This window comes from Mobula hypostoma, chromosome 5 (assembly GCF_963921235.1).
Source record: "Mobula hypostoma chromosome 5, sMobHyp1.1, whole genome shotgun sequence".
Lineage (NCBI taxonomy): Eukaryota > Metazoa > Chordata > Chondrichthyes > Myliobatiformes > Myliobatidae > Mobula > Mobula hypostoma.
Window position 1 is genome coordinate 161,063,575 of NC_086101.1, and position 26,287 is coordinate 161,089,861.

General features: G+C 39.7%; 1 long non-coding RNA gene across 5 annotated transcripts; it reads right to left on the minus strand.

Moving 5' to 3' along the window:
- Positions 1 to 145: 145 nt before the first annotated feature.
- Positions 146 to 26,141, minus strand: LOC134347109 (uncharacterized). 5 transcript variants are annotated; one of them, XR_010018079.1, is made up of 5 exons: positions 25,684 to 26,141; positions 20,833 to 21,632; positions 18,113 to 18,286; positions 13,048 to 14,061; positions 146 to 8,462 (listed from the first exon to the last, which is right to left on the minus strand). It is a non-coding gene; the product is annotated as an uncharacterized LOC134347109 (long non-coding RNA). The 5 variants fall into 5 exon arrangements; XR_010018078.1 differs by lacking the exon at positions 25,684 to 26,141 and adding an exon at positions 23,954 to 24,020 and having other exon boundaries at positions 13,262 to 14,061; XR_010018077.1 differs by lacking the exon at positions 25,684 to 26,141 and adding an exon at positions 23,954 to 24,020.
- Positions 26,142 to 26,287: the final 146 nt, after the last annotated feature.

The window sequence follows — 26,287 nt, forward strand, 5'->3', positions numbered from 1 at the left end:
TGAATTATTTGACTCAGTGAGTATGTCACCAGTCTCTCAGTCACCAACACAGAAAGTTATTTAAAAAGGTGTATTTTGTCAATTGAGAATTATTGATCTGGAATAATATTTACATTACTGAGCAATCAAACATGAATAACTGGGGTTACGTGCATTTATTGGGTAGGGCCGGTGTAGTAGGAGTAAATGGGAAAAAGTGAATGATTGAATTACAGCATTCTTACTTCATATACCTAAAGCTAAACATCCCCTTCATAGTTCTCATTCCCCTTTCTTTCAGTTTTTTTTTCTGATTATTTAAAACAGTGCTTTTAAAATCAAAAACAATTCCATAACAGCACATGCTGAATCATATTTTGCCTTTCCTTAACTTTATATAAAATACTCCCTCCTCTCCTGGTGTTACCTTTAGCTCGGCTGAGAACCCGGTACTGCTGTCTGGGAGCAGGCCTCACTGGTTGTCCAGACCATTTTGACCCTTTATGAAGAACTTTGTGTTGTGCAGGAAGGATCGCTGGTTAGTAAAGAATCCCAGCTAACAATTCTGTCAATGTACTTCTTTTGCCCCACAGGAAGCATGGTGCACTGATGGAGAAATGGCACTAGGTACTAAAGAGAGTAAGAGAAATCTCTTCCAAACTTTTCTTCTGTAATTTGTAATCAGCTTCTTACCAATGACCAAACTTTAGAATTCTTCTCAATACTACCTTTTGATTTGAATGAAAGAGGAACTAATGATCAAAGTAGCAGCTTCCTGCACCCACTAAGTTCCCTCTCAGAGTGTTTTAATAATATACTTGCTGAAACAATGAACTTGCTATCTAGTTACATTAATGACCTAAAAATCAAAAAGGAAAAAAAAACTAGACAGTGAAAATCTGAAATGAAGCATAAAGTGGTTGACACGACGAATTCTGCAGATGCTGGAAATTCAAGCAACACACATCAAAGTTGCTGGTGAACGCAGCAGGGCAGGCAGCATCTCTAGGAAGAGGTACAGTCGACGTTACGGGCTGAGACCCTTCGTCAGGACTAACTGAAGGAAGAGCTAGTAAGAGGTTTGAAAGTGGGAGGGGTAGGGGGAGGGGGAGAGGGAGATCCAAAATGATAGGAGAAGACAGGAGGGGGAGGGATGGAGCCAAGAGCTGGACAGGTGACTGGCAAAAGGAATATGAGAGGATCATGTCACTTACTTTGTGGTTGACTTACTTTTCCCTCTCAATCCTATTCAAAGTTCAATATACATTTATTATAAAAGTACATATATTTCACTGTATACTAACCAGAGATTCATTTTTCTGAAGGCATTCACAGTAGAGAGGAATACAATAGAACCAATTAAAAACTACACACAATGTAACATTGACAACCAAGCAATGTGCAAAAGAAGTCAAACTGTGCTAACACAAAAAACAACAAATTTAATAACAATAAATACACAGAACATGAATTGGAGAGTTCTTGAAAGTAAGTGCATAGGTTGTGGAATCAGTTCAGTGTTGAAGTGAGTGAAGTTATCCATGCTCGTTCAGGGGCCTAATGGTTGAATGGTAACAACTGTCTCTGAACATGGTGTGACCTAAAGCGAGAAGGAATATGGCCTGAATGGTGGGAACTCTTGATGACAATGGTGGCATTCTTTGTAGATGTGGTCAATAGAGGGGAGGTCTTTTTCTGTGATGGACTGGGCTTTTCTGTCTTCTCCCTGTAACCTTTGACAGCCTTACTAATCAGAAACCTACCAACTGCCACTTTAGTATACCCAGTGATTTGGCCTCCACAGCTGTCAGTGACAATGAATTCCATAGATTCACCATCCTCTTACAAAGAAATTCCTCATCACCTCTGTTCTAATGGGACATCCTTTCATCCTGAAGCTGTGCCCTCTTTTCCTACACTCTTTCATGACTAGAAACATCCACTTCATGCCCTCTTTATCCAGGCTTTCAATATTCTGTAAACCTTTGAAACTCCAGTGAGTACAGGCCCAGAGCCATTAAACACTCCTCACGCGTTAAGCAATGGAGCTTATTTCAACAGAACGTGAAGAACAACATTTTTCTCCTATCTCTGCACATTAAGACCCCAGGATTCAACACTGAAGTCAATAAAGGGCTTGTTCCCATGTTGCATAACACTATGACTCTGGTGTTGGTTGAAAACAGGATGTATTCTTAGCAAACATGAGGAATTCTGCAGATGCTGGAATCTCTTATTGGGGCTTTTGAGCAGCTGCAAAACTTTGTATCTTAGTTCCAGCACTGTTCCTTTGCTTTGCCCCCTGTCCACTGGATTCCCATCTCCTCCGGATGGATCAACTGTCATTAGCAAGTCTTCACCTTCTCCTTGAGGCCTCACCAACACCATTTGTGTCATGGATCACTCCTGGTCTTTAATCCAACATAGAGATTCCCTTTTCTCTCTCCATGGTCTCTTTTTTTTGCCATTTAAAATAGATTAGATTTCTACCTTTTGCCTGCCTCTGATTATTTGAACTAAAACATTTGATCTCACCAGGTTTCACTCCCAGATGAGCTCAATGCTGTTTATGTTCACTTTGAACATCAACACATGGAGACACCTTCATGAACTCCCACAGCCACTGTGTTTTCATTCTCTGAGCCTAACGTGAGAGCATTCTTTAGGAGGGTGAACCCACTGAAAGAATCTGCCCCAGACAGGGTACTTGGTTGAATACTAAGTTTTGAGATGATCAGCTGGCTGGAGGGTTCACTTGTATCTTTAAACTCTCACTTAGGCAATCTGGTTCATGCAGGCTTCAATTATATAGTGCCTAAGAAGAATGTGGCAATCTGTCTCAATGACTATCATCCAGTAACACTCACTGTGACATAACACTTTCAGAGGTTGGTGATGAAACGTATCAATTCCTGCCTGAGAAGTGACTTGGATCGGCTCCAGATTGCTTAACATCACAACAGGTTAACAGCAGATGCCATTTCATTGACTCTTCACTCAACCCTGGAACATTTGGACGGTGAAGATACAAACATAGAGACATAGAAACAGAGAAAACCTTTAGCACAATACAGGCCTTTCGGCCCACAAAGCTGTGCCGAACATGTCCCTACCTTAGAACTACCTAGGCTTTATCCATAGCCCTCTGCTTTTCTAAGCTCCATGTAGCCATCAAGGAGTCTCTTAAAAGACCTTACTGTTTCCGCCTCCTCCACTGCCGCCGGCAGCCCATTACAGGCACTCACCACTCTCCGCGTAAAAAACTTAACCCCTGACATCTCTTCTGTACCTACTTCCAAACATCATAAAACTATGCCCTCTCGTGCTAGCCATTTCAACCCTGGGGAAAAGTCTCTGACTATCCACACGATCAATGCCTCTCATTATCTTGAACATCTCAATCAGGACACCTCTCATCCTCCGTCACTCCAAGAAGAAAAGGCTGAGTTCACTCAACCTATTCTCAAAAGGCATGCTCCCCAATCCAGGCAACATCCTTGTAAATCTCCTCTGCACCCTTTCTCTGGTTCCCATGTCCTTCCTGTAGTGAGGCGACCAGAGTTGAGCACAGTACTCCAAGTGGGGTCTGACCAGGGTCCTATATAGTGGCAAGAATACCTCTCGGCTCTTAAACTCAGTCCCACGATTGATGAAGGCCAATGCACCATATGCCTTCTTAACCACAGAGTCAACCTGCATAGCAGCTTTGAGTGTCCCATGGACTCGGACCTCAAGATCCCTCTGATCCTCCACACTGCCAACAGTCTCATCATTAATGCTATATTCTGCCATCATATTTGAAATGAACGACCAAAATGAGCCACCTCACACTTATCTGGGTTGAAGTCCATCTGCCACTTCTCAGTCCAGTTTTGCACCCTATCATTGACCCGCTGTAACCTCCCACAGGCCTATACACTATCCACAACACCCCAAACCTTCGTGCCATCGACAAATTTACTAACCCATCCCTCCACTTCCTCATCCAGGTCGTTTATAAATATCACAAAGTGTAGGGGTCGCAGAGCAGATCCCTGAGGCACATAACTGGTCACTGACCTCCATGCAGAATATGACCCGTCTACATCCACTCTTTGCCTTCTGTGGACAAGCCAGTTCTGAATCCACAAAGCAATGTCCCCTTGGATCCTATGCCTCCTTACTTTCTCAATAAGCCTTGCATGGGGTACCTTATCAAATGCCTTGCTAAAATCCATATACACTACATCTACTGCTCTTCCTTCATCAATGTGTTTAGTCACATCCTCAAAAAATTCAATCAGGCTCATAAGGCATGACCTGCCTTTGACAAAGCCATGCTAACTATTCCTAATCACATTACGCCTCTCCAAATGTTCATAAATCCTGCCTCTCAGGATCTTCTCCATCAACTTACCAACCACTGAAGTACGACTCACTGGCCTGTAACTTCCTGGGCTAACCTTACTCCCTGGGCTAACCTTACTCCCTTTCCTGAATAAGGGAACAACGTCCGCAACCCTCCAATCCTCCGGAACCTCTCCCGTCCTCATTGATGATGCAAAGATCATTGCTAGAGACTCAGCAATCTCCTCCCTCATTTCCCCTGGTCCCGGTGACTTATCCAACTTGATGCTTTCCAAAAGCTCCAGCACATCCTCTTCCTTAATATCTACATGCTCAAGCTTTTTAGTCCACTGCAAGTCATCCCTACAATCGCCAAGATCTTTTTCTGTAGTGAATACTGAAACAAAGTGTTCATTAAATACCTCCGCTATTTCCTCCGGTTCCATACACACTCTTCCACTGTCACTTGATTGGTCCTATTCTCTCATGTCTTATCCTTTTGCTCTTCACGTACTTGTAGAATGCCTTGGGGTTTTCTTTAATCCTGTCCGCCAATGCCATCTCATGGCCCCTTCTGGCTCTCCTAATTTCATTCTTAAGCTCCTTCCTGCTTGCCTTATAATCTTCTAGATTCATATCATTACCTAGTTTTTTGAACCTTTCATAAGCTCTTCTTTACTTCTTGACTAGATTTACAACAGCCTTTCTACACCACGGATCTTCTACCCTAGCATCCTTTCCAAGTCTCATTTGGAACGTACCTACTCAGAACCCCATGCAAATATCCCCTGAACATTTGCCACGTTTCTTCTGTACGTTTCCCTGAGAACATCTGTTTCCAATTTATGCTTCCAAGTTCCTGCCTGATAGCCTCATATTTCCCCTTACTCCAATTAAACATTTCCCTAACTTGTCTGTTCCTATCCCTCTCCAATGTTACGGTAAAGGAGATAGAATTGTGATCACTACCTCCAAAATGCTCTCTACTGAGAGACTTGACACCTGTCCAGGTTCATTTCCCAATACCAGATCAAGCACAGCCTCTCCTTTTGTAGGCTTATCTACATATTGTGTCAAGAAACCTTCCTGAACACACCTAACAAACTTTACCCCATATAAACCCCCCACTCTAGAGATGCCAATCAATATTTGGGAAATTAAAATGTCCCACCGTAACAACCCTGTTATTATTGCTCCTTTCCAGAATCTGTCTCCCTGTCTGCTCCTCGATGTCCCTGTTACTATTGGGTGGTCTATAAAAAACACTCAGTAGAGTGATTGACCCCTTCCTATTCCTAACTTCCACCTACAGAGACTCCGTAGATGCTCTTCATTGACTACTGCTGGGCATTCAATGTTATCATCTCCTCAAAACTAATCAATAAATTTCAAGGCCTAGTCCTCAATACCTTCTTGTGCAACTGAATCCTCGCTTTCCTCACTTGCAGACTTCACTCAGTTTGTATTGGGAACTATAACTCCTCCGCAATCTCCATCAGCATGGGTGGACCACAAGGCTGTGTGCTTATCCTCCTGCTCTACTCACTTTATACTTATGACTGTGAGGCTAAGCCTTATTTAAGTTCACTGACACCTCAGTCAGCTGAATCAAAGGTGGTGACAAATCAGCATGTAGGAGAGAGATTGAAAATCTGGCTACAACAACACCTCACTCACTGTCAGCAAGACCAAGGAGATGTCTATTGACTACAGGAGGTGAAAACCAGAGGTCCATAACCCAGTCCTCATCTGGGGATCAGAGGTGGAGAGGGTCAGCAACTCTAAGTTCCTCTGTGTTATCATTTCAGAGGGTGTGTCCTGGATCCACCACATAAGTGGCAGTATGAAGAAAGCATTGGAACATCCCTACTTTGCAAGAATTATCCGAAGATCCGGCAAACTTCCATAGATGTGCACTGGAGAGTATATTGAGTGGTTGTACTGTACCACGGACTGGTATGGAAATGCCAATGCCCTTGAATTTAAAAGTCTGCAAAAAGTAGTGGATACAGCTCAGTCCATCATGGGTAAAGCCCTCCCCACCATTGACCACATCTACAGAGCACTGTTGCAGGAAAGCAGCATCCACCATCAAGGACGCCCACCATCCATACCTTGCTCTCTTCTTGTTGCTGCCATCAGGAAGAAAGTACAGGAGCCTTAGGACCCACGCCACCAGGTTCAGGAATAGTTATTACTCCTCAGCCATCTGGGTCTTAAACCAGAGCGGATAAATATACTCACTTTTACTCGTCCAACATTGAACTGTTCCCACAATCTACAGACTCACTTTCAAGGACTCTGCAGATTATGTTCTCAATATTTATTGTTTAGTTATTTATTATTAATATTTTGTTTTGTTTTTCTTGTTTTGTATTTGCACAGTTTGTTGTTTGTTGGCTGATGTCCATTTTATTGGTGGTGTCTTTCATTGAATCTATTGGGTTTCTTGAATTTACAGTGAATGCCTGCAAGGAAATGAATCTCAGGGTGACATACATGTACTTTAATAAAAGCCCAAAGGTCAATCAGAAGTCCAGAAGCTGAAGCTCAATGGCCGAAGCCCTGGGTCTACGAGTCTGAAGTCCTCTAGGGAAGTCAGAGGCTCATTGTCTGCAAGTCTGCGGGAAGCCTGGAGTCCTGCCCTGGGGCTGGAGGGCTGTCTGTGTGGGTGAAAGGGAGGGAGGAACGGGGCTTGTTTTGCTGTTGTCATTTTATTGCTTGTTGTGTTCTGCCAAGCATTGTGGGCATGCTATGTTGGTGCGGGAATGTGTAGGGGCTGCCCCCAGCATATCCTTAGGTCGTGCTGGTTGTTAACACAAACGATGCATTTTACTCTATGTTTTGATGTATATGTGATAAATAAATTGATCTGAATCCGAATCCTTTTAGTGCTGCAGAGGTTCAGAGTTAAATGGAAGGTACATTTTATGTGGAGATGGTATACACATTTCTGCAGGGTCTGAAATCTTTGTCACAGTGACTAGTGTATTACCTTGGAACCAGACTGACTGGATGAGTGCTCCACTCCCACATTTCTGCAAACACTCCCCTCTGTAAAATACTCCTGGCAATAGCTTTCCTGGCACTTGGCCCTCTGATATGTGATAAACTGTACTGGAAATTGCACGAAACAACTTGGCATCACAAATTGCTAATACAAATTCAGAATGCAGACACCATCAAATTAAGGCTATATGCGACACAAGGGAAAATCTGGGAAAATACATTGATAAACTAATAACAATGATTCCTGGGAAACCCATTTATACCTCACTACATCATTTGTTTTCTGGTCATGTGCAAGCTTTTATATACAAACATGTTGTCCTATATCTCTGAAAGCTGACTGTAAATATTATTTATTTAGAACGATTTATTTATTGAAATATGAAATGTCACTTAGCAATACTGTATGTCTTCTACCATCTCCTATTTATAATGTATGCTCTGGATGCACAGTAAAGACTGTTGTAACAAGCACTTCAATATATTTTTGATATACATTTCAGAGAGATAAAAATGCTCTCTCGTTTAAGATTTTCTGAATATTTAATGGCCCGGCATTCAAATGTATGCATTTTTTGGAAGTGAGTCACTTTACAATAAAGGGCATGGTACGCATTTTCAGTCTGTTTGCATCTCTCAATGACTCTCTGGATCTTAATCCTTAACAACCAGGAGAGTGAGCCGGAAGTGAACCACAAATTTAAATTTGTCAGTAGAGCCTACTGAAAGAAAGTATTTGATGCTAATGTTGCAATATGTCTATACAGGTAAAAAATTGCAGGTATTTTTACCGATCCCTGAAGTATAACATATACTTCCTCTGCTCTGTTATTGTTATTCTGATGTGCTGAAAATTAAATTGAGTCAAGTCTACATCCAATTTTTCTCCATCCATCAGAATGTTCAGTGTGTTTGGAAATGAAAATACAGTATACTTATGATACTCTGCAAGCAGAAGGAAACAATGGCTTCCACTTAAATCCAGGGGATACTTGAACTAGATGGACGCCTTTGACATCCCTGGAGAATGAGTCATATTTCCCTTCAACTGGGCGTAGTGAAGATTGCTTTCAGAACCTGGTCATTTCCTCTGCATCCTCAGCTCTGATTCTCTTCTTTTCTTCCTTTTTCAATATTCTTATTGATTTCTATATAGAAGAGTACAGAGTCCAAGAGAATACATATTATAAAATAGAAAAATATAATAATACCAGATACAGTATATTGAATCACATTAACGAACTACTTACTCTATATTCATATAGATTAGATTAATTCATATATTAGAATATAAACAATTTTATAAAAAAAATCTACACCCACTACCAAAGTCGAAGCTGTTTGGGAAAAACACCTTATCTGATAATAAAATATACTATTAACCAACTTCTGTACTTTAACGAGAAGTCAAAGATTATGAAAATAATTTTAAAATGGCCCCCACAAATTTTGAAACTCTTGGTCAGATTCAGAAATTGAGCAATGAATCTTTTCTAAATTTAGGCATGCCATAACATCCCGTAACCACTAAGCATGATTAGGTGAAACAGTATCCCTCCATTTAAACAAAAGCACCCTCCTGGACATAAGAGAGATAAAAGCCAGAATGTGCAAATCAGATGTCTTCAGGATGATATCTTTCTTTCCAACAATACCAAGTAGGGCAGTCAAAGGATTAGGCTTAAAATTTACTTTAAAGAGTACAGAAAAAGTTAGGAATACTTCCTTCCAATATTTTCCAAGAGTTGGGTATATCCAAAACATATGAATAAATGAAGCTTCTCCACTGTTACACCTATCACAGTAGGGTGATATATCCATATAAAAACGAGATAACTTATCCTTGGTCATATACTGTAAGCCCTACGAACCACTTTAAATTGTAGGAGGGAATGACGAGCACATAACGATGAAGTATTAACCAATTTAAAAATTTCATTCCAAGTTTCTTCAGAAATTCAAGTCTGTAAATCTTGTTCCCAAAGATTTTTGATTTTGTATAAAGAATCATTTCTCATTCCCAACAACGTCATAAATATTGGATATTGAACCATTATAAAATTATTTCATATTAAGAATTTCATCTAATACGTTCATATCAGGACTATTAGGAAATGTATGTAATTGAAATAGCAGAAAATGTCTAATTTGTAAGTACCGAAAAAAATGGGTCTTTGGTAAACTATATTTAGTTGACAATTGTTCGAACGAAGAAAGACTTCCTCCAACAAACAGATCCCAGAAACATGTAAGGCCCAATTCTTCCCATTGTTTAAAAACTACATCAGTCAAGAAGACTTAAAAAGATAATTTTAAAAAATGGGACTAGAAAGGGAGAATCTCAATAAACCAAAATGTTTTCTAAATTGTATCCAAATCCTCAAAGTATATTTGACTACCACATTTTCAGTTATCTTACTTAAGGATAAAGGAAGTGAAGATCCCAAAAGAGAGATAATAGAAGATTTATTAACCGAGATAGCTTCTAAAGAAACCCACTCAGGACAGTCTTCATCATTAACATAATATAACCAAGACGTGAGATTCCATATATTAGCTGCCCGGTAATAAAACCTAGAATTTGGTAAAGCTAAACCTCCATTCTTTTTAACTTCCTGGAGATTCACTTTATTGAATCGAGAATGTTTATTTTTCCATATGTAGGAGGATAAAATAGAGTCCAGAGAGTCAAAAAAGGATTTAGGAATAAAATCAGGTAAAGCCTGAAAGATATATATAAATTTAAGTAAAACATTCATTTTAATAGAATTAATTCGACCAATCAATGATAAAGAAAGGGGCGACTAATTTGATAATGTTCTTGTTATATAATTTAATAAAGGAAAAAGATTTTCTTTAAATAGGTGTTTATAATTCTTAGTAATTGTTACACCCAAATAAGTGAATTGGTTTCTTACAATTTTAAAAGGAAGGTTAATATCAGTTAATACCAAATTATTCAAAGGAAAAAGTTCACTCTTGTGTAGGTTCAGTTTATATCCAGAAAACTGACTAAAACAAGAGAGTAAAGAAAGCACAGAAGGTAACGAAGTTTCGACATTAGAAATGTAAAACAATAAATCATCCGCATAAAGTGAAACTTTCTGGATAGTACCGTTCCGTAAAATACCACCAGTGATATCACTAGATTCTTGAAAAGCAATAGCTAAAGGTTCTAAAGCCAGGTCAAAGAGCAAAGCACTCAAAGGGCAACCTTGTCTGGTTCATGTTGAAGTTTAAATGGTTTAGAATTCTGAGAATTAGTAAGAATATTAGTAAGAATTAATAAGATCCTTCTCAGCGTCTAAGGATATCACACACTCTTATATCTCCTTAGAAGGAGAATAGATAAAATGAGAATAACGATTTTTAATAAAACCAGTCTGATCATCAGAAATGACAGGCGGTAAGATATTTTCCATCCTACGGACCAGAACTTTAGATAGAATTTTAGCATCTACATTAAGTAAGGAAATTGGTCTATATGAAGAACATTCAGTTGGGTTCTTACTTTTTTTTAAGGATAAGCGAAATAGAAACTTCATAAAAAGTTTGAGGCAACCTACCCGACTTAAAAGAATCTGAAAAAACTGAACATAAATGAGGTATAAATAAGCAAAGACAAAAAAGCCTTATAAAATTCTCCAGAAAATCCATCAGGACCTGGAGCTTTCCCTGAATGCAGTGAATGTACAGCTTGGGCTATTTCTTCGTCAGAAATACATTGATCCAACTGTTTTCGTTTATCAACAGAAAACGTAGGGATATTTATTTGGTTTAAAAAATTATCCATTACAGTAGTATCTTTAAGAAGATCAGAACTATAGAGCTTAGAATAAAATTCTCTAAAAGTATCATTTATTTTTAAATGATCAGTTGTCCTAATACCGTTAGCTTTATAAATTTCTTTAATCTGTCATTTAGCACTAGAAGTTTTAATTTGTTTAGCCAATAATTTACCTGTTTTATCTCCATGTATATAAAATTGACTTTTATCCTTTAGGGGGTTGAGTTTCAATAGGGTATTTTAATAAACAATCATATTAGTTTTAAATTAAAACGCTTCTTTTATATAAAACAGGATCTGAAGTTAGAGCATATTCTTCATCTAATTGTTTCAGCTGATTGGCTAAATTAATTCTCTCTTTATTAGTTTTTTTCTCAACACTTACAGAATAAGAAATGATTTGTCCTTTAATATATGCTTTAAAGGCATCCCATATGACAAGGCTAGAGGTCTCCTCCACCGTATTCTCTTCAAAAAAGAGAGTAATTTGCCTCTCCAAGAACTTTAAGAAATCCTTGTCAGATAACAGAGTTAAATTAAAACACCAGAATCTGTTTGTCTGAGGAAAACCAGGAAGATTGATGGATAAAAGCACAGGAGCAGGGTCAGAAATAGCAATCTCTTTATATTCACAAGTTCGAACTAATGGAATCATTTGGTTATCAATAAGAAATAGTCAATTCTGGAATAGGTATGATGAACATGAGAGAAAAACAAGTATTCTCTATCTGCTGGATATAAGAAACGCCATATATCAAGAATACCACATTTCATTAGAAATGAATGGATAAATGAAGCTGATATATTAAGTGTCGCTGGTTTAGAAGAAAAAAGATCTAAAACTGGATCTAACCAGCAATTAAAGTCTCCTGCCATCACCAATGAGTACAGACTCAGATCAGGCAAAAATGAAAAAAAAAAGTGCTCAAAGAATCCTAGATCGTCTATATTTGGAGTATAAACATTAGCAAATACCGACTATTTATTATCTAAATTCCCTGATAGTATAACAAATCATCCATTAGTATCAGAAACAACCTCGTGTTGAACAAAGGGAACTGTATTTTCTATAAAAATTGAAACACCTCTAGATTTGGCCTGAAAAATAGAATGAAAGTGGATACCCCTCGATCGGCTAAAAAGACGTGAGTTATCAGAATTGTGTACGTGGGTTTCTTGTACAAAAAATAATTGGGACCTTAAATTTTCTAATATAGGCAAAAATCTTATTTCATTTCAGTGGATGATTTAATCCTTTCATGTTAAGACTAAGTCAATTAATATTATAATCCATTTTATTATTATTTGAAAGAAAAGTTAAAAGGATAATCCTTAAGAAGATTAATAAAACTAAACAATGCTCTATGAGATAAGGAAACCAAACAACAGGTTTGACTAAGAATCCCAAACAGTTTCCAAGAAAAAAAACCCAAACACCCTCCCCCCTCCCAAAGAGAGAAAGTAGACCAGAGAAAGTCGACGCCTTCAACTAATAGCAACAACCCCCCAAAAAAATCCTGCTGGCTTAGCTCCATATACATTACAAAGTTTGAAATATTCCAACCTGGTCAGAACAAAAGATAATAAAGAAACAGTTAATTCTGATATCAAAAACTCTAGAAAAGTAAGTATAATATAAAATAATATGGACACACAGAATAGTGGCTCACTAAAATCTTATTGTCAAAGTGAAACCTTAAGAGGTTCAAAAAGAAAATTGACTGCAAGGTTCACCAGAGGCAAAATACACAATTATTCATGTAAGCTTTTGTTGAACAGCTCTAACATGACACTTTTAAACTTAGCAGACAAAGTGATAACACATTAAAGTCTTATTCTCAAAATAAATCCTTAAAAAGTTCAAAAAGAAAGAGTTAAGTACAAAGTTTAGCAAAGGTAAAATAGAGCTATTCATGTAACAAATAATAAGCAATCACTTGACTGACTCTAAAAATTCCTGGGCCTGGAGACTCGAACGGAACCATTTCTGCGATCCATCCTGCAGTGTAATTCTGAGCCTCGCCGGGTACCATAGAGAAAGTTTAAAATTCTTGTTGCAGAACTCTGACATGATGCTTTTAAACTCAGCATGCTCCCTCATAATCTCTGCTGAGAGATCTTCAACAATTCTGATCTTCTTACCATTAAAATCAATCATACCTTTCTGACGAGATTCACGAATTATACGGTCCTTTGTTTGCAACTCATGAAAAGTGATTATCACTGAACGAGGTTTTCTTGCAAACATTCTGCGCTCAGTCAATCATTAGTGTTGATTTTAAAATATCAGGAAATAACTGAACCAGAAAGTTTGCAAAATATTCCGTAGGACGATCACCTTCAGTTAACTCTTCGAGACCAAGAATTCATAAGTTATTCCTTCTACTTCTGTTTTCTAAATCAGTAATCTGTCTTAGTTCATCGTTAACCTTGGATTGTTTTCCATAACGCTTTTGAAGGTTGTCCTTTTTCTGATCCAGAATCGACAGGATTTCTTCATTCTCTTTTATTCATTTATCGTGCTTAGTTAAGGTTTCTTGAATAGAATCCAGTTTTGTACTTAATTGTTTAATTTCAGAGCCAAGTTGTTGAACCTTTTCGGAGGATTCTTTTCTGAATCACTGAAATTCCTCGGACGCTTCATTTCTGTGCTTTTGTAGCAATTCGATAATAGAATCCAAAGATGTAGAAGAATTTTCCTGTTTATCTTCAGCAGTTCTTGCAGTCATGGTATCAAATCAGGTTGGAATGTAGGAAAAGTAAAGTAAACTAGGAGCGGCTATAAAATGCTGTTATTCCATCCACTGCCAGCAGGAAGTCCATATCTATTCCTGGCAGGCTCTGGTTATTCATCCACTCTAATTTGTCTCAAGACAGCAAACACCTCCTCTTCTGTATCCAGATATGTTTCATGACCTCACTCCATTTTTGTTTCAATTCTATAGACTCTGTGTCTGTCTCTGAGTAAATACAGATGCAGAGAATTAAACTAAGATCTCTCACAGTCATACGGTAAACCATTCATTCCTGGAATCATTCTCGTGAATCTTCTCTGAACCCTCTCCAATCTCAATATATGTTTTCTAAAATAAGGAGCCCAGAACTGCACACAATATTCTGTGTGGTCTCACAAGTGCCTTATAGAACCTCACCATCACATCCCTGCTCTTATATTCTATACTTCTAAAAATGAATACCAACATTGTATTCGCCATCTTCACCACTGACTCAACCTGGAAGTTAACCTTTAGGGTATCCTGCTGTGTTCACCAGCAACTTTGATGTGTGTTGCAAGGATTCCCATGCCCATTTGCATCTCTGCATTTTGAATTCTCTCCCCATCTAAATAATAGTCTGCCCGTTTATTTCTTCCACCAAAGTGCATGACTTTACACTTTCCAACTTTGTATTTCACTCTTTGCCCATTCCCCTGAACTATCTAAGTCTCTCTGCGGGCTCTCTGTTTCCTCAACACTACTCGCTCCTCCACCTATCTTTGTATCATCGGCAAATTTAGCCACAAATCCATTAATCCTATAGTCCAAATCATTGACGTACATCGTAAAAAACTGCAGTCCCAAAACCGACCCCTGTGGTACTCCACTGGTAACCGGCAGCAGCTAGAATAGGATCCCTTTACTCCCACTCTCTGTTTTCTGCCAAACAGCCAATGCTCCACCTGTAACTTCCCTGTAATTCCATGGGCTCTTATCTTGATAAGCAGCCTCATGTGCGGCACCTTGTCAAAGGCCTTCTGAAAATCCAAGTACACCACATCTACTGCATCTCCTTCGTCTACCCAGCTTGGAATTTCCTCAAAAATTTGCAGTAGGTTAGTTAGGCAGGATTTTCCTTTCAGGAAACTATGCTGGCTTTGGCCTATCTTGACAAGTGCCTCCTAGTACTCTGTCACCTCATCCCTAACAATCGATTCCAACAACTTCCCAACCACTGATATCAGGCTAACAGGTCTATAGTTTCCTTTCTGCTGCCTCCCACCCTTCTTAAATAGCGGAGTAACATTTGCAATTTTGCAGATGTCCAGTACAATGCCAGAATCTATCGATTCATGAAAGATCATTACTAATGCCTCCGCAATCTATCCAGCTACTTCCTTCAGAACCCCAGGGTGCATTCCATCAGCTCCAAGAGACTTATCCGCCCTCAGACAATTCAGCTTCACACGCACCTTCTCAGTCGTAAATTTCACTGCACATAATTCACTTCCCTGACACTCTAGAATGTCTGATACACTGCAGATGTCTTCCACTGTGAAGACTGATGCAAAATACACATTCAGTTCCTCTGCTATTTCTGCGTCTCTCATTACAATATCTTCAGCTTCATTTTCTATTGGTCCTATATTTACCCTCAACTCTCTTTTACCATTTACATACATAAAAAAGCTTTTTGTATCTTCTTTGATATTAGTCTCCAGGTTCCTTTCATAATTCATCTTTTCCTTCCCAATGACCTTCTTAGTTTCTTTCTGCATGTTATAAGCTTCCCAATCCTCTATCTTCCCACCAGCTTTGGCTTCCTTGTATGCCCTCTCTCGTGCTTTAACTTTGGCTCAGACTACAGCCACCGCAGTGTTCTTCTTCCATTAGAAAACTTCTTCCTATTTGGAATATATCTGTCTTGCACATCCTTCATTTTTCACAGAAACTCCAGCCATTGCTGCTCTGCTGTCCTTCCTGCAAATGTCCCTTTCTAGTCAACTTCGGCCAGTTCCTCTTTCATGCCATTGTAATTTCCTTTATTCCACTGAAATAACGACACATTAGAATATAGTTTCTCCTTCTCAGATTTCAAAGTGAACTCGATCATATTGTGATCACTGTTCCCTAAGGGTTCCTTAACCTTGAACTATCTTATCATATCCGAATCATTGCACAACACCCAGTCCAGCACAGCTGATCCCCTAGTGGGCTCAACAAGCCGTTCTAAAAAGCCATCACTTAGACGTTCTACAAATTCTCTCTTTTGAGGTTCAGTAGTGGCCTGGTTTTCCCAGTCTACTATCATGTTAAAATCTGTAACGATTATCATGGCATTGCCCTTCTGACACGCCTTTTCTATCTCCTGCTGTAATCTGTAATCCATATCCCGGCTGCTGTTTGGAGGCCTGTATACAACTGCCATTAGGGTACTTTTACCCTTGCCATTTCTTAACTCAACCCATAGAGACTCTGGACCTTCGGATCCTATGTCATCCCTTTCTAATAATTTAATATCATTTCTTATACACAGGGCCACACCACCCTCTCTGCCTACTAACCTGTCTTTCCGATGCACCGTATATCCTTGGGCGTTCAGCTCTCAATGGCAGCCATCCTTTAGCCAAGTTTCACAGATGACCACAATGTCATACTTGCCAATCTGCAGCTGAATTTCAAGATTATCCATTTTATTCCTTATGCTGCCTGCATTCAAATACAGCACTCTCAGTCCAGTATTTGTTGCTTTCTGTTTTCATTGTACCACGCCTCTATTGCCCTGTAACTCATGCCACTGGATTTGATTAAGCCTCATCTCTTGCCCGTTCTTTCTATAATCTGTTGCACGCTATATTTGATTTATTTCTGTTTTCCCCTTCCTCAACTCTATCACTCTGGTTCCCATGCCCCCTGCCAAATTCGTTTCAACCCTCACTAACAGATTTATTAAATGTGCCCGCTGGGATATTGGACCCCTTTGGGTTCAGGTGTTACCCGTCCTTTTTGTACTGGTCATACCTCCCCCGGAAGAGGCCCTAGTGATTCAGGAATCTGAAGCCCTGCCCCCTACACAAGTCTCCTAGGCACACATTAATACGTTCTTTAACGTTAGCACGTGGCGCAGGCAGCAATCCTGAGATTACTACCCCAGACATTCACAGGGGTCTGTGTTGGCAACGTTTCTTTTTATGTTCTATGTCAATGCATCGAATGACGGTATTGACGGCCCTGTGGCAAAATTTACGCATGAAGTCGAATATTTAAAGGACTGGATAGAGAGGTTGTGGAGGGCTAAAGTATCTGGTTATCACAATGCCATAAATACAACTTAAATATACAAATGATAGGCTTGCTCCACAGCTTGAGATACTAAATTGGAGAATGGTGCTTTATTCACAAACTCCTCATAGCCCACAGTGACTGTGCACTGATCCCAGTAATGGAACCCGCCACTGCAGCCCCACAGTGCACTATGTACTGATTGCAAAGCTATGAAATTGCATGTGAATAGCCTCCTCTCCCCCACCTCCACTATTTCTGCATCATCAGCAGACTGAGACATCTCACATTTTGCTGCCTCCGCCAGGCCATTAAACTGTGAACAACTGTGGTGAGGGACTGATCTCTGGGGTACTCCAACGCTACCCTACTTCCACTCTGCACTCATCCAGCCATACACTACCAGCAGTTTATTGATCTCCAACGAAAAAGCCTAATCAGCTACTCTTGAGGTTCAATACCATTGCTGACTCTGAGTTTACCACAGTCAAATGCCAAGAGGATATAATAATCAGAAAGTCTCTGGTCGCAGCCGTGTAAATAAGATGTGAGCTTAGTAGGTGCGTGGCGCATGTTCAGAATGTGAAGGAGTCAGACAAACTGAGCCAAGTCACAGGCTGATGAAGGGTAGGTGTAGTGTTCTCATGCAGTGTGTTGAAACTGTGACTAAACACCAAGTTAAACCGGAGCCAATGAAGTCAGAGTCGTAGTAAGGTTAACCATTTACTGTGCACTCTTCCACATTAACATCGTATGGTGAAAACGGTTGATAAAAAATACAAACATATACAGCGTCTGTTTCATTCTGGAGACCAGGCGTGCTGTCTCCTTTTAGCGAGTGTCTCCAGCCGCCCTGAGTAGCGGGCGAGGGGGGTCCCGTCAAACCGCCATCGGGCTCGAGCCCACCCCGCGTTTGAAATTGAAAAGCCGGCACGCGCGCCGCCCCAACCGCCGCTTCCTTAACAGAAACCGCGTTAATATTTTTACCTCAAATACATTCCTATGAACTTACGGCGTTGCTTCTATAATGTTTCTTTGTGGGTAGAAACGGAGCTCTTCACGATCATGCCGCACGCATGGCATCCACCTTCACACCTTCTCCGAACCGGAGGTTACACGGCGAAACCGGAGATGACGTCATCACATGCCGCGATATACCGTAGACAGCGATTTTACCTTTGTTAAACTGTAACTTAATTATCAACCTTTAACTTTAACGAGAAAATTTACAAACAAATCATTTAAAGCGTAGACCCAACAAAGTCAAATAAATGCCTTAAGGGCAACACAGTAGGATTAATCCATTTTGATACAGAGAGGGAAGCGGAGAGTTTGATATTGTCCCTGATGCCGGAACTGTAGCCAGTTAGAAGATGAAGTCTTGTTCCCACTAATTATTTTGAGCTGTGACAGTGTTTTTATCAGAAGGCACCATGGAGACTAAAATTATCTGAGTTGAAATGTTGTCCTTAAACTTTTAACAGTGTAGAAAAGTAAAAGGATCTGTGTATGGGAATCTCAAACACAACATCACGTTAGTTCCGCTGTATCTGTCAGTTCACCAGCGCTTGAATGCATTACAGTAGTATCTTTAAGAAGATCAGAACTATAGAGCTTAGAATAAAATTCTCTAAAAGTATCATTTATTTTTAAATGATCAGTTGTCCTAATACCGTTAGCTTTATAAATTTCTTTAATCTGTCATTTAGCACTAGAAGTTTTAATTTGTTTAGCCAATAATTTACCTGTTTTATCTCCATGTATATAAAATTGACTTTTATCCTTTAGGGGGTTGAGTTTCAATAGGGTATTTTAATAAACAATCATATTAGTTTTAAATTAAAACGCTTCTTTTATATAAAACAGGATCTGAAGTTAGAGCATATTCTTCATCTAATTGTTTCAGCTGATTGGCTAAATTAATTCTCTCTTTATTAGTTTTTTTCTCAACACTTACAGAATAAGAAATGATTTGTCCTTTAATATATGCTTTAAAGGCATCCCATATGACAAGGCTAGAGGTCTCCTCCACCGTATTCTCTTCAAAAAAGAGAGTAATTTGCCTCTCCAAGAACTTTAAGAAATCCTTGTCAGATAACAGAGTTAAATTAAAACACCAGAATCTGTTTGTCTGAGGAAAACCAGGAAGATTGATGGATAAAAGCACAGGAGCAGGGTCAGAAATAGCAATCTCTTTATATTCACAAGTTCGAACTAATGGAATCATTTGGTTATCAATAAGAAATAGTCAATTCTGGAATAGGTATGATGAACATGAGAGAAAAACAAGTATTCTCTATCTGCTGGATATAAGAAACGCCATATATCAAGAATACCACATTTCATTAGAAATGAATGGATAAATGAAGCTGATATATTAAGTGTCGCTGGTTTAGAAGAAAAAAGATCTAAAACTGGATCTAACCAGCAATTAAAGTCTCCTGCCATCACCAATGAGTACAGACTCAGATCAGGCAAAAATGAAAAAAAAAAGTGCTCAAAGAATCCTAGATCGTCTATATTTGGAGTATAAACATTAGCAAATACCGACTATTTATTATCTAAATTCCCTGATAGTATAACAAATCATCCATTAGTATCAGAAACAACCTCGTGTTGAACAAAGGGAACTGTATTTTCTATAAAAATTGAAACACCTCTAGATTTGGCCTGAAAAATAGAATGAAAGTGGATACCCCTCGATCGGCTAAAAAGACGTGAGTTATCAGAATTGTGTACGTGGGTTTCTTGTACAAAAAATAATTGGGACCTTAAATTTTCTAATATAGGCAAAAATCTTATTTCATTTCAGTGGATGATTTAATCCTTTCATGTTAAGACTAAGTCAATTAATATTATAATCCATTTTATTATTATTTGAAAGAAAAGTTAAAAGGATAATCCTTAAGAAGATTAATAAAACTAAACAATGCTCTATGAGATAAGGAAACCAAACAACAGGTTTGACTAAGAATCCCAAACAGTTTCCAAGAAAAAAAACCCAAACACCCTCCCCCCTCCCAAAGAGAGAAAGTAGACCAGAGAAAGTCGACGCCTTCAACTAATAGCAACAACCCCCCAAAAAAATCCTGCTGGCTTAGCTCCATATACATTACAAAGTTTGAAATATTCCAACCTGGTCAGAACAAAAGATAATAAAGAAACAGTTAATTCTGATATCAAAAACTCTAGAAAAGTAAGTATAATATAAAATAATATGGACACACAGAATAGTGGCTCACTAAAATCTTATTGTCAAAGTGAAACCTTAAGAGGTTCAAAAAGAAAATTGACTGCAAGGTTCACCAGAGGCAAAATACACAATTATTCATGTAAGCTTTTGTTGAACAGCTCTAACATGACACTTTTAAACTTAGCAGACAAAGTGATAACACATTAAAGTCTTATTCTCAAAATAAATCCTTAAAAAGTTCAAAAAGAAAGAGTTAAGTACAAAGTTTAGCAAAGGTAAAATAGAGCTATTCATGTAACAAATAATAAGCAATCACTTGACTGACTCTAAAAATTCCTGGGCCTGGAGACTCGAACGGAACCATTTCTGCGATCCATCCTGCAGTGTAATTCTGAGCCTCGCCGGGTACCATAGAGAAAGTTTAAAATTCTTGTTGCAGAACTCTGACATGATGCTTTTAAACTCAGCATGCTCCCTCATAATCTCTGCTGAGAGATCTTCAACAATTCTGATCTTCTTACCATTAAAATCAATCATACCTTTCTGACGAGATTCACGAATTATACGGTCCTTTGTTTGCAACTCATGAAAAGTGATTATCACTGAACGAGGTTTTCTTGCAAACATTCTGCGCTCAGTCAATCATTAGTGTTGATTTTAAAATATCAGGAAATAACTGAACCAGAAAGTTTGCAAAATATTCCGTAGGACGATCACCTTCAGTTAACTCTTCGAGACCAAGAATTCATAAGTTATTCCTTCTACTTCTGTTTTCTAAATCAGTAATCTGTCTTAGTTCATCGTTAACCTTGGATTGTTTTCCATAACGCTTTTGAAGGTTGTCCTTTTTCTGATCCAGAATCGACAGGATTTCTTCATTCTCTTTTATTCATTTATCGTGCTTAGTTAAGGTTTCTTGAATAGAATCCAGTTTTGTACTTAATTGTTTAATTTCAGAGCCAAGTTGTTGAACCTTTTCGGAGGATTCTTTTCTGAATCACTGAAATTCCTCGGACGCTTCATTTCTGTGCTTTTGTAGCAATTCGATAATAGAATCCAAAGATGTAGAAGAATTTTCCTGTTTATCTTCAGCAGTTCTTGCAGTCATGGTATCAAATCAGGTTGGAATGTAGGAAAAGTAAAGTAAACTAGGAGCGGCTATAAAATGCTGTTATTCCATCCACTGCCAGCAGGAAGTCCATATCTATTCCTGGCAGGCTCTGGTTATTCATCCACTCTAATTTGTCTCAAGACAGCAAACACCTCCTCTTCTGTATCCAGATATGTTTCATGACCTCACTCCATTTTTGTTTCAATTCTATAGACTCTGTGTCTGTCTCTGAGTAAATACAGATGCAGAGAATTAAACTAAGATCTCTCACAGTCATACGGTAAACCATTCATTCCTGGAATCATTCTCGTGAATCTTCTCTGAACCCTCTCCAATCTCAATATATGTTTTCTAAAATAAGGAGCCCAGAACTGCACACAATATTCTGTGTGGTCTCACAAGTGCCTTATAGAACCTCACCATCACATCCCTGCTCTTATATTCTATACTTCTAAAAATGAATACCAACATTGTATTCGCCATCTTCACCACTGACTCAACCTGGAAGTTAACCTTTAGGGTATCCTGCTGTGTTCACCAGCAACTTTGATGTGTGTTGCAAGGATTCCCATGCCCATTTGCATCTCTGCATTTTGAATTCTCTCCCCATCTAAATAATAGTCTGCCCGTTTATTTCTTCCACCAAAGTGCATGACTTTACACTTTCCAACTTTGTATTTCACTCTTTGCCCATTCCCCTGAACTATCTAAGTCTCTCTGCGGGCTCTCTGTTTCCTCAACACTACTCGCTCCTCCACCTATCTTTGTATCATCGGCAAATTTAGCCACAAATCCATTAATCCTATAGTCCAAATCATTGACGTACATCGTAAAAAACTGCAGTCCCAAAACCGACCCCTGTGGTACTCCACTGGTAACCGGCAGCAGCTAGAATAGGATCCCTTTACTCCCACTCTCTGTTTTCTGCCAAACAGCCAATGCTCCACCTGTAACTTCCCTGTAATTCCATGGGCTCTTATCTTGATAAGCAGCCTCATGTGCGGCACCTTGTCAAAGGCCTTCTGAAAATCCAAGTACACCACATCTACTGCATCTCCTTCGTCTACCCAGCTTGGAATTTCCTCAAAAATTTGCAGTAGGTTAGTTAGGCAGGATTTTCCTTTCAGGAAACTATGCTGGCTTTGGCCTATCTTGACAAGTGCCTCCTAGTACTCTGTCACCTCATCCCTAACAATCGATTCCAACAACTTCCCAACCACTGATATCAGGCTAACAGGTCTATAGTTTCCTTTCTGCTGCCTCCCACCCTTCTTAAATAGCGGAGTAACATTTGCAATTTTGCAGATGTCCAGTACAATGCCAGAATCTATCGATTCATGAAAGATCATTACTAATGCCTCCGCAATCTATCCAGCTACTTCCTTCAGAACCCCAGGGTGCATTCCATCAGCTCCAAGAGACTTATCCGCCCTCAGACAATTCAGCTTCACACGCACCTTCTCAGTCGTAAATTTCACTGCACATAATTCACTTCCCTGACACTCTAGAATGTCTGATACACTGCAGATGTCTTCCACTGTGAAGACTGATGCAAAATACACATTCAGTTCCTCTGCTATTTCTGCGTCTCTCATTACAATATCTTCAGCTTCATTTTCTATTGGTCCTATATTTACCCTCAACTCTCTTTTACCATTTACATACATAAAAAAGCTTTTTGTATCTTCTTTGATATTAGTCTCCAGGTTCCTTTCATAATTCATCTTTTCCTTCCCAATGACCTTCTTAGTTTCTTTCTGCATGTTATAAGCTTCCCAATCCTCTATCTTCCCACCAGCTTTGGCTTCCTTGTATGCCCTCTCTCGTGCTTTAACTTTGGCTCAGACTACAGCCACCGCAGTGTTCTTCTTCCATTAGAAAACTTCTTCCTATTTGGAATATATCTGTCTTGCACATCCTTCATTTTTCACAGAAACTCCAGCCATTGCTGCTCTGCTGTCCTTCCTGCAAATGTCCCTTTCTAGTCAACTTCGGCCAGTTCCTCTTTCATGCCATTGTAATTTCCTTTATTCCACTGAAATAACGACACATTAGAATATAGTTTCTCCTTCTCAGATTTCAAAGTGAACTCGATCATATTGTGATCACTGTTCCCTAAGGGTTCCTTAACCTTGAACTATCTTATCATATCCGAATCATTGCACAACACCCAGTCCAGCACAGCTGATCCCCTAGTGGGCTCAACAAGCCGTTCTAAAAAGCCATCACTTAGACGTTCTACAAATTCTCTCTTTTGAGGTTCAGTAGTGGCCTGGTTTTCCCAGTCTACTATCATGTTAAAATCTGTAACGATTATCATGGCATTGCCCTTCTGACACGCCTTTTCTATCTCCTGCTGTAATCTGTAATCCATATCCCGGCTGCTGTTTGGAGGCCTGTATACAACTGCCATTAGGGTACTTTTACCCTTGCCATTTCTTAACTCAACCCATAGAGACTCTGGACCTTCGGATCCTATGTCATCCCTTTCTAATAATTTAATATCATTTCTTATACACAGGGCCACACCACCCTCTCTGCCTACTAACCTGTCTTTCCGATGCACCGTATATCCTTGGGCGTTCAGCTCTCAATGGCAGCCATCCTTTAGCCAAGTTTCACAGATGACCACAATGTCATACTTGCCAATCTGCAGCTGAATTTCAAGATTATCCATTTTATTCCTTATGCTGCCTGCATTCAAATACAGCACTCTCAGTCCAGTATTTGTTGCTTTCTGTTTTCATTGTACCACGCCTCTATTGCCCTGTAACTCATGCCACTGGATTTGATTAAGCCTCATCTCTTGCCCGTTCTTTCTATAATCTGTTGCACGCTATATTTGATTTATTTCTGTTTTCCCCTTCCTCAACTCTATCACTCTGGTTCCCATGCCCCCTGCCAAATTCGTTTCAACCCTCACTAACAGATTTATTAAATGTGCCCGCTGGGATATTGGACCCCTTTGGGTTCAGGTGTTACCCGTCCTTTTTGTACTGGTCATACCTCCCCCGGAAGAGGCCCTAGTGATTCAGGAATCTGAAGCCCTGCCCCCTACACAAGTCTCCTAGGCACACATTAATACGTTCTTTAACGTTAGCACGTGGCGCAGGCAGCAATCCTGAGATTACTACCCCAGACATTCACAGGGGTCTGTGTTGGCAACGTTTCTTTTTATGTTCTATGTCAATGCATCGAATGACGGTATTGACGGCCCTGTGGCAAAATTTACGCATGAAGTCGAATATTTAAAGGACTGGATAGAGAGGTTGTGGAGGGCTAAAGTATCTGGTTATCACAATGCCATAAATACAACTTAAATATACAAATGATAGGCTTGCTCCACAGCTTGAGATACTAAATTGGAGAATGGTGCTTTATTCACAAACTCCTCATAGCCCACAGTGACTGTGCACTGATCCCAGTAATGGAACCCGCCACTGCAGCCCCACAGTGCACTATGTACTGATTGCAAAGCTATGAAATTGCATGTGAATAGCCTCCTCTCCCCCACCTCCACTATTTCTGCATCATCAGCAGACTGAGACATCTCACATTTTGCTGCCTCCGCCAGGCCATTAAACTGTGAACAACTGTGGTGAGGGACTGATCTCTGGGGTACTCCAACGCTACCCTACTTCCACTCTGCACTCATCCAGCCATACACTACCAGCAGTTTATTGATCTCCAACGAAAAAGCCTAATCAGCTACTCTTGAGGTTCAATACCATTGCTGACTCTGAGTTTACCACAGTCAAATGCCAAGAGGATATAATAATCAGAAAGTCTCTGGTCGCAGCCGTGTAAATAAGATGTGAGCTTAGTAGGTGCGTGGCGCATGTTCAGAATGTGAAGGAGTCAGACAAACTGAGCCAAGTCACAGGCTGATGAAGGGTAGGTGTAGTGTTCTCATGCAGTGTGTTGAAACTGTGACTAAACACCAAGTTAAACCGGAGCCAATGAAGTCAGAGTCGTAGTAAGGTTAACCATTTACTGTGCACTCTTCCACATTAACATCGTATGGTGAAAACGGTTGATAAAAAATACAAACATATACAGCGTCTGTTTCATTCTGGAGACCAGGCGTGCTGTCTCCTTTTAGCGAGTGTCTCCAGCCGCCCTGAGTAGCGGGCGAGGGGGGTCCCGTCAAACCGCCATCGGGCTCGAGCCCACCCCGCGTTTGAAATTGAAAAGCCGGCACGCGCGCCGCCCCAACCGCCGCTTCCTTAACAGAAACCGCGTTAATATTTTTACCTCAAATACATTCCTATGAACTTACGGCGTTGCTTCTATAATGTTTCTTTGTGGGTAGAAACGGAGCTCTTCACGATCATGCCGCACGCATGGCATCCACCTTCACACCTTCTCCGAACCGGAGGTTACACGGCGAAACCGGAGATGACGTCATCACATGCCGCGATATACCGTAGACAGCGATTTTACCTTTGTTAAACTGTAACTTAATTATCAACCTTTAACTTTAACGAGAAAATTTACAAACAAATCATTTAAAGCGTAGACCCAACAAAGTCAAATAAATGCCTTAAGGGCAACACAGTAGGATTAATCCATTTTGATACAGAGAGGGAAGCGGAGAGTTTGATATTGTCCCTGATGCCGGAACTGTAGCCAGTTAGAAGATGAAGTCTTGTTCCCACTAATTATTTTGAGCTGTGACAGTGTTTTTATCAGAAGGCACCATGGAGACTAAAATTATCTGAGTTGAAATGTTGTCCTTAAACTTTTAACAGTGTAGAAAAGTAAAAGGATCTGTGTATGGGAATCTCAAACACAACATCACGTTAGTTCCGCTGTATCTGTCAGTTCACCAGCGCTTGAATGCCGCCGATGCTTGAATATGGAGGTGGAGATGCTGGAGAAGA